The sequence below is a fragment of the Chrysemys picta genome, chromosome 2 (genome assembly GCF_011386835.1).
Source record: "Chrysemys picta bellii isolate R12L10 chromosome 2, ASM1138683v2, whole genome shotgun sequence".
Taxonomy (NCBI): domain Eukaryota; kingdom Metazoa; phylum Chordata; order Testudines; family Emydidae; genus Chrysemys; species Chrysemys picta.
The window spans coordinates 183,195,141-183,208,796 of NC_088792.1; the positions used below are offsets into that span (position 1 = coordinate 183,195,141).

At 42.3% G+C, this 13,656-nt stretch overlaps 1 long non-coding RNA gene across 1 annotated transcript in view; it reads left to right on the forward strand.

Annotated features, from left to right (window-relative positions):
* Window positions 1–815: 815 nt before the first annotated feature.
* Window positions 816–13,656, forward strand: part of LOC122174711 (uncharacterized) — a 45,907-nt gene continuing 33,066 nt past the window's right edge. The window contains exon 1 of the long non-coding RNA XR_006176899.2: window positions 816–934. This is a non-coding gene — a long non-coding RNA (uncharacterized LOC122174711). The remainder of the gene's footprint in view (window positions 935–13,656) is intronic.

Here is a 13,656-nt window from a genome sequence, read left to right on the forward strand (position 1 = left end):
CGGCCTTTGTGATAATTTCCTAAAAATTGATCCGTGGTGTAAGCAGATGTATGCATATGGGCAGGAGGGAGGACAAAACAAACCAGGCCAGGAAAGTAAACCTGTGAGCAGTCTCAGAGTTCTGCAACCTTAGTGCCACTTGAGAGTTAGTCAGCTAGCTCATTATGATTTTTAAATAGCTTCATTCCTTGTTTCTATTTATGAGGCTGGCTAGAATGTGCAGAATGCATTAGCAAAGACAGGATGTATGGGAGGGCTCAGTGGCACTGATGTAACCTTCACAGCTCTTCAGAAGAGATCTGTAATGGGATATCATTTGGGAAAAGGCTGCCTAATGCATTGTCTCCCAGGCTGCAAAAGGCATCAAGGTGAATAAATAACCCCTAAAAATACAGTCAAACAAAATGATTTCACTAATATAATTATTGCCTCTCCCTCCAGCCCCCAAATCTTGTGTAGTTACTTAGGTGTGTACCAAAAAGTCTTATTTTTCATTCTTAACCTAGCAGAAAAATCCTGCCATTAGGCATAGTCCAGTAGTGTGAGCAGAAGTTTGGTGTAAGGTCCAGGGAGGGCTGACAAAATCCTAGCACAAGGCATGGCCTGGTAATGAAAAAAGAAGGGGCGTTTTGGTACAAGGCATAAGTCAGTGGAGAGTGGGGGGGGGAAAGTCTAGTACAAGGCATAATCCATATTTTGCTGAGAGGAAGAGGGTCAGGGCCATCCTTAGGATTTATGGGGCCCTATGCAATATTATTAAACTGGTGCCCCTATGCCCGACGGCAGCCCGGGCTTGCAGCCTTGGGGGCTGGGGGTGGGGAAAGAGGCAGCAAAGGATAGCGAGACGCCTGGCCCGCCTCACGGTTACGGAGAGTCGCAGTTCCCCACAGAGACCCGCGTTCCCTCTCCTTCACGCAGTATGGACATGCAGAAGGTACCTAATTAAAAGCACTAAACTTGGGAATAAAAAATGTCAGTCACAGGTTTTTTGATATAACCTGAAGTTTGTCAGAGATTTATTTGCAAAACCTTTATGTAAAGGTGAATCAGCTGTCTTGCTGAATACAACATTAAATATTATGGAATACCTGATGCTGCTCTTCTCTGTTTTACATTTTCTTAATCAGTATTTCTAAGCTGATTTTATATTTTAAATGTACTCTTAAGCCTTCATAAAGTAATCATTCCAGATTACTACATATTTAACTCACTGAAACAAAGACATTATTTTATATTAATCAGTCACAGAGGTTTAGTGTGTTCATAACAATGTGCATTGCTTTTAGAAAAAGGGAACACTAATTTACTTTGTGTGATCTCAATAACAATAGACATGTTTATGAAATTTCACCAACTCTAAAAAATATGTTTCCAAAGATTTTAGGCATAACAAGGGATTTTATATCTTACTAAGGTACTAATTTTGCTTGAGAGTTCTCTTAAAACTAGTTAATCAGATAGTCAAAAGTAAAGAAAGGGAAAATCTTTGTCCAGCTATTTGGAAGGAAAGGGGTGTTGTCCCTTTAAGGACTCTCTTCAAGGGGGAGGGGAGAGGGATGGACAGAAAGGACAGGAAGACTTTGGAAGCAAGTTTTTTTTACTTTAGTAATTAAAATTAAAACATGTATTTTAGATAAGGGTGGTCTTTTGAAGGATTTATTTAAAAAACTGTCTGAAGAGTCAAGCATAAAAGGCTAAAGATGATTGTGCATCTAAAAATGCAAAGATTTTTTAGAGATGTGATTTTATAATCTTCACCAACTCACTAATGAAATATTTTTAAAGCAAATTTTAAACTAAGATCCTGTAGACTAACATGTTCTGAGTAAATACTACAGTAATACACAACTGTTTTTGTCAGTAAATTCAGAAACTGACAGTATATACCTGGGGTTTGGCCAATGCCTGATAAATGGCTTCATTACCACTTGAATGGCTCTTTAACAGTTTCAATGTTGTGCTAATAGATCTGGCAGGCTGGAAGGCTTTTTCACTTTTAAGTTACTAGATCCCCTCTGGAGTAAGAGTCACCAGATTGCAGCAGCTAGCTGTGGGAGCCTGGAGGAAGGGTCAGAACAGGGATAGGAAAGCCAGGAGGGTGGACACTAAGATCCAGTGGTGCCCCAAATTTTCAGGTGCCCTACACAGCCGCATATGCTGCCTATGCCTAAGGACAGCCCTGGGTAGCTGTAAAAGGGGAAGGGTAAGATGGAGGAAAGCCTGGTACAAAGCAATGGCCTATGAGGTGAAGGAGGAGGGGAAAGTCTGGGACAAAGCATGCGTCAGGAAGTGTATGGAAAAAATCTGTTAAAAATATATATTTGTTGAAAGTGAGGCGCAAGTGAGGAGAAAAAGAGGGGAAACTTGTTACAAGGCAAAGGCCTATCATGGGAAGGGAGAAAGCCTGGCAAGAGGTATAGGTTGGGAAGGGCAAGGTGAAACTCTTAGTACAAGGCTTATAGTAAGTCAGGCAGGGAAAACCTGATAATAAGTGTAGTTCAGAAGAAAAAAAACAAAGCAGCTTTCTAATTAATGCTATTTTATAGTGAATGTGACCTCCTGTCTTCTTTGCACACAGCATAAAAAAGGTGGTTAATTAAATACACATCCACAGTAGAAAAATAAAGGCTGAGGTGATATTTCTGGCAGGAGATATTGCTCTGGCTGGGGGTGGAGGGGAAAGCCTTCCCGTAGTTTGCACAATTTGTGTTGCGTACAGCTAGAGAACAGTTACAGAAGGTGCTTGCCCTCATGTTAGTGCACGCACCTTACCGTACAAGGGCAATCATTTTGGAACAGCAGAAGGATGAGGGAGACTAAGGAGAGGATAACTGGACAGAAACAGAGTGATACACTAAGATCAGCTATATACTGGTATGACTCCAGTAACTTCAATGGAGTTATTCCAGCTCTACTCTCCTGCAAGTGGGAAGAGAATCAGGTTCATAGATTTTAGGGCTAAGAAAGCATATATTAAATGTACAGATGAGACCAAGCCAAAACCTTGCTTTTGAACATCTTTAACTTTGCTGATTTTCAGAATCTCAATCCATACTGAGTCTGGGCCATTTCTACACTGAATCCCATCCCCCCTCTCCTGACTGATTTATGAGGGGTTTGAAATCTGGATATAAATTATGTGGTTTGGGGCTATCTACTTAAGCTCTGTGTACATGAAATATCAAATTAGTTTTAGGTGACTGACAGAATAAAGCATGTGGTAGTCACTGGACTTTGAAGCATAGATGTTTGCTGCCATCTAGTGACTTTTAGAGGTAACTAAAAACAGGCTTTTGCAATGGCATTTATAATCCGGGAGTCTGGTTGTATTATCAGAGGAAAAGTAGGGCCACCAGACTGGCAGAACAAAATAGCAAAGGAAAAAAAAATGCTGTCCTTCTTTCTCAACAAGAGCTCTGGCAAAATAATTGTGGGAATTGTTCTAGTTTAATTACAATGAGGCACTAACAGGTAATTATCCATGGACCCAGTGTATCACTGAGTAATGCTATTTGCATCGCAGAGAAAAACAAACAAACAAAAAAAACCTACCTTTTCCCTCCCTAGAACTTGTACTCCAAATTGGAAGAATTATGTTGTGAGTGTGTACATTACTCTGCTATACAAAAGGCTCTTTCTGCATCCTAATGCACAGTGCAAGAGGCCCCTGGGAAAAATTCTGATAGTTGAGAACCATTTATTTAAATTTCAATAGGTCCATTAAAAATGGAACAAAGTATAAATAGAGTTAGAGCTATTCCAACAATGACAGTCCACCACCCATTAGATTATAAACCCTCCATAGAGCAGTGTAAAGAAGGCTAACAATACAAATACAGTGTTAATCAATTGTTTGCATGTGATGCCATTATACAAAAAGATTTTTCTACTACCCTAATATTGTAAGAAATTAAATTAAGCAAAATAAAAATCCGATTAAAAATCCACACTTCCCAAGCTTTAAAGTAACAAAAGGTTAAGGGTAAAATCTTGGCCTCACTGAAGTCAAGGGAGAAATTTCTGGATTTCCATTTGGCCTGGATTTCACCCTAACGTTCTTGAATCTGTCAGTTAATTCAGAGACAATAAATCAATGTAGAAGAACTTGGATGTATCTCCTCATTTTAGAACCCTTCCCGGAAAGCCTGCTGAGCTGATACCCCTTTGTGTGTAAATTCGACCCAAAATGAACACAGTATCCAGATACAAATCATTCCCCTATTCTTCTTGACCTTCTGTACAGCAGCACCTTCTCCTGCACCCCCTGAGCCCTGGCAGACTTCAGCCCCTCTACTTTCAGCCAATGATTAAAGTACACGTGGCTTTCAGGAGCAATGATTAAAAAAACTGCTACAAATCATTATTTTCTTATCTCCCCCTTACTCCTTCCGTGACATAGGTTTCCCTAGGAACCTCAATACGAAGATCTCACCTGCTGGGAGGAATAGACTGGAAATACCATAGGACCCCCATTACCATTGCGTCACTCTCATCCTTGCTCAATGTCACCCCTGGGATTAATGGTGCCAATAATGATAAATCAGCTCTGCTCTTCATTTCTTCAGGGCAATGGCTGTAAATTACTTTGAATGGCCCCCACTTCCACCATCATGGAAGCTTTGCCATGATCGCATGAGACAGGTTAAATCCTTGGCCTGGTGGTACCCGAAGCAGCTTGTAGAGTACAGTGCTGAGCCCACTGCCCACCATCCAAGGTTAATGATTTTTTTAAAAGAACAAATGTGCAATTTTCGTAAAAAATATGGTGTCACTTTAGTTGTTTTTTAAAAAGACTATTAGCTGGAAATCAATGATGATGGTCCCTTTAGAGGACTAGGTTTCTTTTTAAAAACATGCTCATATGCATGCTACCTGGGAGAGTTTTTAATGCAATTCAGTGAAATTGGGAGCCATGTATCAGGGACATTCCTGGAGCAAATAGCCTCCTAATAAGGCAGTGGGGTAATATTTCCTCTCTCTAAAGGTGGATCCATCTTCCCAATGACAGGTTTGCTGTCCCTTTTGAACTCTGGGGATGTACAAAGCAAAAGTGATTCAAAGTCAAAAAGCTCCTGCAGGTTTGCAGACTATCCTTAGGTGGTGAAACTCAAATTAAAAATAGCAGTGCCAGTGTGCTCTCTCCAAAGAGTAATATTCTTGCACAAGGTGAATGGCTTTCCTACTGTGCATTCAGGAAGACTGTGCAGTGTAACTTGTGTTCAGACCCTGCTGCTTGCAGGCAGATTACCCTTGTCTTCCCTTGGTACATATTAAGATAATATACAAATAATAAAGCCCTTTGCTGTTTGATGAATTCCTGCTTTGTCCTGGGTTTTTCACAACAGAAACAGCAGGAGATGATGCTGTAGCCTTTTGGGGGCATTGCATTCTGTTTACAAGGGCTAGTTCCTTAAACTGTATTGTCAACAAGCAGAGGAGCCCAGGGCAAAAAAAATCTGCAGCTTAGCTGGGATGTCTTTTAAAAATGTTATGAAGGACTATCCATTAACTGCCGGATGTTCCCTTCAAAAATAATTGCACTTAGCCGTTTGTATTAGATTTGGATTGAAGTTGCTTTATGATGCACAATATTCAAGAACACCATCTACAGGGGTTACCGTGGAACCTAGAAGTTTATAAGCTTTGTTTGTTGGTCAAAGTATTATATACTCCACAGATATGGAGGTGCTGTCTGAGCAGCCATAGACAATGATCAAAATAATTTTCTGTTTGATAGTCACAGTTGGGTAGTGTGGAGAAATCTAGCTCATGAAGAATACCATGGGAATACACTGCCCAAAATATTTAATTAACTGTCACTGATGAGTAGAAAGGTCTTTTTTTTCTCGTAGAACTCTTCACAAATTGCACACACAGTTTTGCATATTCATGCTAAAAGTTCACACTGGAAATGAGATGCAAATTTTTAACAGTGATGGTAATTAAGTGTTGGAACAACTTACCAAGGGATGTGGTAAATTATTTATCACTTGGAGTCTTCCAATTAAGATGGAATGTCATTCTGAAAAATATGCTGTAGTTCAACCCCAAGTTGTTGGACTCAGTTCATGAATCACGGGGAGAAATCTAGGCCTTTGTTACGCAGGAGGTCAGACTAGATCAGCGGTTCTCAATCCCCGCACGGTGGGGTCCAGGGTCCTGGTAAGGTCCAGGGTTGAGGTCCTGGCAGAGGTGAAAGTAAGCTGGTACGGTCTGGTATGGCGTACCGGCAAGAGCCGGTACACTGTGCTGGACTGGACCGGCCTCTCCGGTGGTGATTTAAAGGGCCCAGGCCTCCCCACAGCGGTCAGAGACCCGGGCCCTTTAAATCATGGCTGGAGCCCTGCCGCTGCTACCCCAGCCCTAGCCCGAGCCCTGCCGCCCGGGGGTAGTGGTGGCAGGGCTCCCGCGGTGATTTAAAGGGCCCGGAGCTCCGCGGTGGCCAGAGCCCCAGGTCCTTTAATTCGCCCCTGAGCCCCGGGGCTCACAGCCACCTCTGCAGTTGGTAACTCCAGGGTGATTTAAAGGCCCTGGGGCTCCCAGCCACAGCTGGAGTCCCAGGGCCTTTAAATCTGTAAAGGCCCCGCCTCTTCCGGTTGAGGCCATGTCCCACTCAGGACTCCAGTGTACCGGTAAGTTACTTTCACCCCTGGGTCCTGGCACAGCGGTGGTTGGGGTCCCCGTGCAGCAGGGTCCGTGGTCAGGCTCCCTGCCCCATGCCTAGCTCTCCGCTCCTGGCCCCACTTTGTGGAGGGGTCTCTGGGCAGAGGTCACTGAGGATTGGGGTTTGTGGGAGGGTTTAGGTGTGGGGCACTGTGGTTCTCAACCTGTGGCCCAGCTAACACTTTGTGGCCCACAATGATAAATAGGTTGAGAACCACTGGACTAGATGATCCCTTTTGGCTTGAAAATCTATGACTCTATTATGGCAATAACAAGAGTACATAATGCAAGCTCATTAGCAGATTGTCCAAAAGTCCCAAATGTTGGTGATGTCAAATCCCATTGTTCACACATTTTTCCTGGCAGTTTATTTTCAAAACTCTAAAATTCTTTGGATTTCAAAAGTTATTTCTCTTTATTTTAGCAAAATATTAAAAAGAGAAAGGCCTGCAGGAGGTCCTCGGGATCAGACCCTAGAAGAGGTCATGCTTAACAAAAAATCCCCACAACCTGATACAAATGCTTATAGACATAAAAAGATAACTAGTTCCAATAAGTGAAAATAGATCAATTCTGTTCTACTCTCACGATGACCTTATTCACTAACTGAAGTGAAGGAACATTTCAGGAAAAAAGAATAGGTCTAGCTGTCCTGATTATCTTAGATTTGAACTTCCATAAAGCTTTCTCCTGTGTTAGGAACCAAGCAAATAGAAAGCTTGAAGACCAACCTATGACAAATTGGTATTAGATTGAATGTAGGTTTAAAAAAAAAACAACCCTCCAGAAAAGATTTTGCTTGCTTTGTATGACAGGCAGGAAAGTGTGTGTGTAGTAAAGGCAAAATATTGCTAATTAAAATTGTGGCAATTTGGTGGACAGATGAAAGAAGTAGATAGGTCATGTTTTTTTTTTTAAAGTGATGGCAGTACATGAAATCCAATAGGAAAATCATAGAATAAAGTACCTGCATGTACACAAGACCACATTTTGAAGTTCCATGTTGTGAAGTTTCTGCCGGTACTTCTTCACAGATTATTCAAATCTGAAGACCTTTTACTGAAATGCGTATTTACAGAATTTTATTTTTGTAGCATTGTTATAATTGGCGCCATCTTCTCTGTTGAAAAAGGCTGATAATGACCTCTAGTGGTAAATATGTGCAAGAGAAAACATCACTGTTGGTTACACATCCTTAATTTACTGGTCGATTTATCCCATGGTACAGCATTCATATAACAAAAAGATTTCTCCACAGTGTCCATGTGCAACAAAAAATCAAAGAAGAAAGCTCTCTTTCAAGAAATCATTTCTTCACTTGGTTAGCACTTTGTTTCCAAATACACAATTCACTTTTGTCTTCTACCTAGTGATAAGGGACCAAATAAAGGCTTGGAGGTTCAGTTCTCTCTGGATGTTATATGTACCATCTTGGTCTAGAAACTACTGAAATCACATATGAAAAGTCAGGGCTAGACAGGCCAATGTAAGTAGCCTCATCAATATATTTCAAGCAGTCCCAAACTGTAGTAAATTACTGAAAAAGGAGGAGGGGAGAGATGGGAATGAAAAGGGAGAAAATAGAAACATTCTGGGGATCCTCCACTTCGTGTGTGTGTGTGTGTGTGTGTGTGTGTGTGTATAATATAATAAATGAACTAGATGCAACCTAATATTTTGTTTTCAGTAATATCATATTAAGCCTTTATAGCAACATATAAACCATTTTTGAAAGGTTTAGCAGTATCAATTGTGACAGACCCAGACCAGTGAGGTACAGGAGTCTGGTAGAGGGCAAATATACTGGCCACTGGATGAGTAGTTTTCTGAGTGACCAGAGCAGGGGCTGCACTAGAGTAATCAGGAACCTGCTAGAACCAGTTAAGGCAGGCAGGCTAATTAGGACACCTGGAGCCAATTAAGAAGAAGCTGCTAGAATCAATTAAGGCAGGCTAATCAGGGCACCTGGGTTTTAAAAAGGAGCTCACTTCAGTTTGTGGTGCGAGGAGCAAGAGGCGCAAGGAGTTGGGAGTGAGAGGGTGTGCTGCTGGAGGACTGAGGAGCACAAGCATTATCAGACACCAGGAGGAAGGTCCTGTGGTGAGAATAAGGAAGGTGTTTGGAGGAGGCCCTGGGGAAGTAGCCCAGGGAGTTGTAGCTGTCATGCAGCTGTTACAGGAGGCACTATAGACAGCTGCAGTCCCCAGGGCCCTGGGCTGGAACCTGGAGTAGAGGGCAGGCCCGGGTTCCCCCCAAATCTCCCAATTGACGTGGACTTTGGGTTCTCCCAGAGGGGATGGTCTCTGGGCTGTTCCCCAACCCACATGGTGAATCTCTGAGGCAAGAAAATCTGCCAATAAGTGCAGGACCCACCAAAATAGAGGAGGAACTTTGTCACACAATAGAGGGGAATAAACTCTACCAGAGGAAGAGAAATAAACCTAGTATATGTGGCCAATTTACCCTTTCAATTTTAATATAATCAGGTATTATTATTACATGTAACAGTGGCATTCAGCTTTCAGATAAATACATTTTAATAGTGTCAATGCTTTAAATATGTTTTTGCAAAGATTTCTACACAAAATTGCAATCAAGCAACTTTCCAATCTAAACACAAAATACTATGAGTACTAACAAACAGAGACATTGAGATTGACCCACTAATGAAGAGAAGGCCACCGCAGACTTTGAAATGAGTGGTGTAGCTCCATTTCATACTTTGTAGTACCTGGATCGGCAATCTCTGGCACACGGCTCGCCAGGGTAAGCACCCTGGCGGGCCAGGCCAGCTTGTTTACCTGCCACGTCTGCAGGTTCAGCCGATCGTGGCTCTCACTGGCCGCGATTCGCTGCTCCATGCCAATGGGGACTGCGGGAAGTGGCGCGGGCCGAGTGATGTGCAGGCCGCGGCTTCCCGCAGACCCCATTGGCCTGGAGCGGCATACTGTGGCCAGTGGGAGCCGCGATCGGCCGGACCTGCAGACGTGGCAGTTAAACAAATTGGCCCGGCCTGCCAGAGTGCTTACCCTGGCGAGCCGTGTGGCAGAGGTTGCCGATCCCTGTTGTAGTACAATGAGAAGGTGCTGATCCTGCATCAAGAACCTTTTAAGTAGACCCCTTCCATCAAAGGAAATGAGGCTCCATGTTGGTGCATGAAATTATTCATATGGGTCCCTGTCCAAGATCAAGGCCTAACTGGGAACATTTATTAATATTAAACTATACAAAATATCAGAACATTTCTCCCAATTAGACAGGATAAAATCTTATTAAAATGATGTAGTTCATTCAGTTTGTAACCAATAGATGACATCTTTCTGTGTAAGATATTACTGTTCTGAAAAGTTATAATGTCACTGTTACATTCTGGGGTGCAATCCAGGCCAGTGAGCGGCTATGTTATTGCCTGTCCTGTAGCATCTGGGTGCTTAAATGCTCTGATGCTGTGGCTCACAGCCTGGACGTCAACAATCAGCAGACCAAGCATGCAGCAGCTAGCAGACAAGTATCCTGACTATCTCTGTGCCTTGCAGCTCTGGTTCACCGCTATGACCCCAGCAGCCTGGTTGCAACACAATAACCCCGCTCTAGTCTCTCTCAACCAATTACCTTATGCAGGGGGGACCACAACACGTTCCCAGTCCCAAAGTTTCCCCCAAACCATCTGCCCTGAAGTGTCCAGCCTTTCCTGGAACACTCCCAAATAATAAGGTTGTTTGCTCCTCTAAAGAGACAAAATGCATAGCTTATCACTTTAACTGGAGTTAATTATCATTTCAGTTCAAACCCAGCACTAGGTTGGTTTAGATCACAAGTAAAACAAGTTCATCAACAAAAGGAGATAGGAGTGAGTTCAAGTATAAAGGACAGAGTTAGAAATGGTTACAAGCAAATAAAAATGAAAAACAAAATCAGTTTCTAGAGGCTAAGACTTAACAAATGAAGCTACAGCCTTTGTTCAAGGTAGTTTCCTTACCAATCTACCTTCCAGCAAGATGGCTGACCACCTCTCTTGTCAGGATCTCCCACAAAGTCCAAAGTACAGTTCCTTTGTCATCTTAGATGAAAGATCACTTGGGGTTCATTGCCCCTCTCTTCTACAGTCCAGTGAGCCTTTGAAATGGATTCTTCTGAAGGCTATTCCCTCAAAATAAAGTTCAGTCAGTCTGTGAGGAAGGAGACATGGAATCTCATGTTGACGGAAGTTCCATGTTGGTGTTGGCTAAATGCAAATTAATCTGTTACTGCAATCTCCTTCCCCTGCTGTGATATTGAATGGTTATCTCCTTCCCTTGTTGCCTTGATGATCCGGTTTACCTTTTATGTAAATTGCATTCCTGTTGTCTCTTAATGTACATTGGAGTAACTTCAGCATTGCCTGGCAGATACATTTAAAGAACACAGTTCCCAGTGTGTTTGTAATTTTGAATTTGTCTTCCATGTATACACCACACAATAATATGAATGACTTGTATGGTATTAGCTTTCTATTGATATCTTATGTGATACCTTTTAGATACAGGTTATGACATTAGTGAGTTGGGGTATGCTGAATGGTCAGGCCAGCTGAAACTCACTACCAGATAGCAGGGAGCCCTTTCCCCTTTTGCACTGGGAGCCTGTTTAGGGTCACAGTCACACAGCAAATCAATGGAAGAGCAGGAATAGAACCCATGCCCTCTTCTACCAGTTCAGTGGTCTGTCCATTGGGTCATGCTGCCTTGTTGGTATTTACATTGTTTGTAAAATTCAGTACTAAGTACAATATCTAAGAATGATAATATTTTACATTATTCCATCACTTTTTATTCCACATGGTCTGAAAGGGCTTTAGAAAATTTGGAGTAACCCTAGTGGAGATGAAGGGACAACTCACATAAGTAGTTATAGGTGGCCGTAAATATTTGAAGGAACACTAGAGAGACAAGGTGGGTGAGGTAATATCTTTTATTGGACCAACTTCTGTTGGTGAGAGAGACAAGTTTTCAAGGTTACACGGAGATCTTCAAGGAACACTGGCCTTTACGCTTGAACCAGAGAAGCTTGCCCCTTGAAGGGCTAAAGACGTGGGGTCAGTCAACCCTAGTTACTAATTAGACACACCTGAGCATGGATCAGCTGGTTCCCCTATAAAGAGCAGCAAGTTTATATATAAAGCGAGTTCTTAGGGAGACAAGAGTGGAGTACAGAGCCTGCTGAGGGTAAGTCGGCTCTAGCAGAGAAACTTGGGAGCATTCTCAGGGAGACCAGAGTAGAATATAGTGGTACTGGAAGCAAGTAGGCTCTGGGCGAGAAACCCGGAACTTGGGGAGTGAGACACAGGCAGGAAAGGCCCAGAAGTGATCTGATGAGGTAAATGGATAAACTTGAAGAGGGATTTGATAAGTTTATTTTGAATGTGTGTTCATTTAGTAAACCAGAACCTGAGAGAGGCTGTGAATGGATAAGGGTCTATGAGTTATTGAAGGAGCCCCTTGAAGGGGGAAACTGTGGCAGAGGGTCTGCTTGCAGAGCTGCTCTTGGGTCATGAGGGGTTGCAAATGAGGCAGCTTGCCCTACGACAATGCAAATGAGACTTATTTCACTCACTGCTGGTGTGCAGTTCTTGTGCCTTTGGGGTGAAAGGTAGTAGTTATTTAACAGTGCATCACACCACAACAGCGTTTTAGAAGACAGTGAAGGATCCTATATCTCTGAGGGGATTTAGATAGGCTGGATGTTACCAGTTTTGGATTTTGGCCTGAACACCAGGATGAGTTTTTCTCTTCTTCCCATGAGTACCATGGGACACTGAGGCAAACATTTTCACTCAGATATAAATCTGTACTTAGTGGGCTAAATACAAAGTGGTCTGGTTTTCAGGTGTGCTGGCTATCCAGAAATTCCACAGAAGAATTGGGTGCTGCACTTTTTGAAAATCAGGTTACTTTTATCTAGGTGCCTAAATATGAACTAAGGAGCTTAATTTGGGTTGAAAAAGTTGGCCTTGATGACCAGGAGTAGTTGCAACCTCAAATGTATCTCTCATCAAAGACAGCACCTGCAGGCGTACACATCATACCCCAATGTCAAAAGTTGGGTCATAGGTTTGATAAAGCTTAGAGGAAACTGTGCCACCTATTAAGTAAACATCACCACCTCCCTATTTAATAAACTAGCTTGAAAAGCTAAATAATATGATAATGATAGCTATGTTTGTAGCATTACTAAAAATATCATATAAAAAGGACCCAGGTCAGCCACCTTTAAACTAAGCAGAGCTCTGCATGATAAAATTTTAATTCCAAAATCTTCCACAGTTACCTTCTACTCCTGTTCACTTTGTTTTCTTTTTCATACAAGAACTGAATCACATAGTGAATTAGAGGGCAGTAAATCAATCCACCCTTTCTGCAGTAAGGCATTTGTATTATCAGTGTGCACAGTACATCACTTGAAGTGTCAAAATATATTTCAAACATAGGCCTGGCAGTGGACAAATAAAGTAAGAGACACATTCATGCTTTTAGACAATTTAATGAGAGAACTGTTTTGAATAATCAAGCTTTATTTGACTGTCCACTTGCACAATCAGGCAGTTCAGGAGATGACAGCGAAATCTGTGAGAGGCTTGTTTGGAGGTATATGATAGAGAAATAGGACTCCTAGTTGGGATCAGACCTAGAAATTTTGAGATCAAAAACTTTGTAGCGGCTTTAAACCAGCAAAATTAATAGGGATCATAGTGATGATATTACGAATAGAGATGGCCCCATCCACACCTCATTACCAGACAAGCCCAGACATTAGTAAAGGGCGACTCTAAAAAGTTGAATTTAGATTTGGTTCAGATATGGATCCGTATGTTGAGATGCTTATTTGAACCTTACCCAAGTTATCTATGCCTGCAAAATTGGGCTGGAATCTAGTGAGACCAGCTTGTTTTGCAACACAGCCCTGATTCTGCATGCTCATATTACAGGAAGCAGGGCTGGCTCCAGGCACCAGCTT